The sequence below is a fragment of the Pipistrellus hanaki genome, assembly GCF_964339955.1.
Source record: "Pipistrellus hanaki genome assembly, chromosome: 8".
Lineage (NCBI taxonomy): Eukaryota > Metazoa > Chordata > Mammalia > Chiroptera > Vespertilionidae > Pipistrellus > Pipistrellus hanaki.
This window is the reverse complement of record NC_140510.1, coordinates 37,884,541-37,887,170: the sequence shown is the minus strand read 5'-3', so window position 1 is coordinate 37,887,170 and position 2,630 is coordinate 37,884,541. Positions and strand designations below refer to the sequence as shown.

At 38.3% G+C, this 2,630-nt stretch overlaps 1 pseudogene across 1 annotated transcript; it reads left to right on the top strand.

The window, feature by feature from the left end:
- The first annotated feature begins 493 nt into the window (after positions 1-493).
- LOC311626315 (proteasome subunit alpha type-2-like) lies at positions 494-1,280 on the top strand (annotated as a pseudogene). Its single transcript has one exon. The product of its transcript is annotated as a proteasome subunit alpha type-2-like (transcript).
- Positions 1,281-2,630: the final 1,350 nt, after the last annotated feature.

The following is a 2,630-nucleotide window of genomic DNA, read 5'->3' as shown; positions in this document are numbered from 1 at the left end:
CACTGAGTGGCCAGATTATTATGCACTCAGAGATCATAATAATCTGGCCACTCAGTGTATATTTAAGTAGAGATTAAATGTCCCCTACTCCTACTGAAAAAATATATTATATAATTTAGCTTCACTTTTTAATTACTGGAAACACCAAAAAATAATTTAATGCTCAGTAATAGATCATTTTTAATAAAAACTTTCTAAATAATTTTTCCATACACTAGTCATAGGGGAGAAGTCATACCATAAAATATAGCAAGTTGCTTCTAGAAAAAGTCTTGACTGATTCTAGAAAAAGCTGACTTGTTGACTTGATGGCAAACATAGGTACACATATTATATTGAAAATAAAATTAATGTAAACTTAATGAAGTATTGAAATTTTGAAGTGCAAAGCAGCTAGTTAAAACTACTGTTCTTTCATTTACTTTTAAAACGTAGAACAAACTTTGCACAATACTCAAATGGTTAATTAAAATGAAACTTTGGGCCTCTCCGGGTAAAGATGGCAGAGCGCGGGTACAGCTTTTCGTTGACTCCTTTCAGCCCATCTGGTAAACTTGTTCAGCTTGAACATGCTTTGGCTGCTGTAGCTGGAGGAGCCCCTTCAGTGGGAATTAAAGCTTCAAATGGTGTGGTATTAGCAACAGAGAAGAAACAGAAATCCATTCTGTAGGATGAGCGAAGTGTACACAAAGTGGAGCCAATTACCAAACACATAGGCTTGGTATATTGTGCCATGGGCCCAGATTACAGAGTGCTTGTGCACAGAGCTCGAAAACTAGCTCAGCAATATTATCTTGTTTACCAAGAACCTATTCCCACAGCTCAGCTGGTACAGAGAGTAGGTTCTGTGATGCAAGAATATACCCAATCAGGTGGTGTTCGTCCATTTGGAGTTTCTTTACTAATTTGTGGTTGGAATGAGGGGCGACCATATTTATTTCAGTCAGATCCATCAGGAGCTTACTTTGCCTGGAAAGCCACAGTGATGGGAAAGAACTATGTGAATGGAAAAACTTTTCTTGAGAAAAGATATAATGAAGATCTAGAACTTGAAGATGCCATTCATACAGCCATATTAACCCTAAAGGAAAGCTTTGAAGATAACATAGAAGTTGGAATCTGCAATGAAGCTGGATTTAGGAGGCTCACTCCAATTGAAGTTAAGGATTACTTGGCTGCCATAGCATAATGAAGTGACTGAAAATCTGGAATTGCACATAATCTCTATACTTAAACATGTTTAAAGTATGTTTTGTTTTGCAAACTTTTTGCATATTTGTTTCTACATGATTTAATAGATCAGTGTTTTTAAAATGATACTTATAACTCATAATAAACTGTTAAATTAAAAAAAAAAAAGAAACTTTAAAAGACTCCCAAGTAACAAATACTGCACATTCTCTTCTTTTAGGTGTAACTAATTTGACTGGCAATTCGATAAGCAACACCTGAATGACATATAAATAGGAGGGGGTAAATTCCAAGCACAGCCTGAATGAGAAGAGCAACTGATTTTCCATAACCCAGATAGATGCCTTTTTAACACATGAGGCCTTCTCTGTCTAAAACCAGGTGCTGTTCCCAAAGGAGAAAACACTGCCCTCCAGTGGTCATTATTGGAGAAACGGAAACAGTTTTAGGTAGTACCATGACTGCAGCATTTATACAAAACATCCTGTATGTCTCTAGTCTCATTTCTGGCTGTATTTCTTAAGCTGAAAGCTCCGATTACAACCGAGCATAAGGACAAAACCTCCTAAGTAAATGTTAACACATAGGTAGCTACTTCGGCTAAATACAACTGTTAGCTAAGAGGAATGCTCATGACTTTCTGACCCCTTCATTTGACTATCGTAATTGGACTCTGCCAGCCACCTATCGCGTCTCACTTCCCCGGCAAGGGAGAAGAGATTTCATCTCTGTTTCCCTTGTTGGCCAATTTTTTAGCTAAAAGACATTTAAAATTGTACAGCAGGCAGAACCCCAGGGGACCGAACAGTGTTCCAACATCCTTAAAGGCTTCCCATCACTTGAAAAACCAAATTCTTCCTCCTGTTTCTTAAACTAACCAAAGTAGGCAAAAGCAATTTTAAAAAGTCTTTGTGTCTAGCATTGGAACTTTCTCATATTTCACACCATTATATAAATGTCACTCTAACCTATATGTATCACAAATGCTACGCTAAATTAGGGCCAAATTTGCAACCTAGTTTAACTGGGTTTCCTCTTTTTGCAAATGCAGTTTTTGTGTGTCTGCATTTAGCAATGCAGCATACAAAACTGTCCGGGGAGCTGACTGCTTCGAATTTGCTAAAATTGAGAATGGACGTGGAGATTGCCTGAGTCTTGATGCATGTGCCAAAGCAGCCCTGTTTCCAGTCATATAAAGACTTCCTAATCAAAGGGACCTCATCTACACTGCTAAAGGCCCGGACGACTTCATTGACTCTTTTTTGATTTAGTAAAGGAAGAAAGGAGTTCTAAGAGGGGATGGATGGTTTTCTAACCTCCTCCATGCCGCTGTCCCTCAGACACAAGAGTGGAAGTGCCTCGTGTGGTAAGAGTGTGGACTTTAGATTCCCACGGCCGTAGAGCCTCATCCATTACTAGCTATGTGACTTAAACTTGGT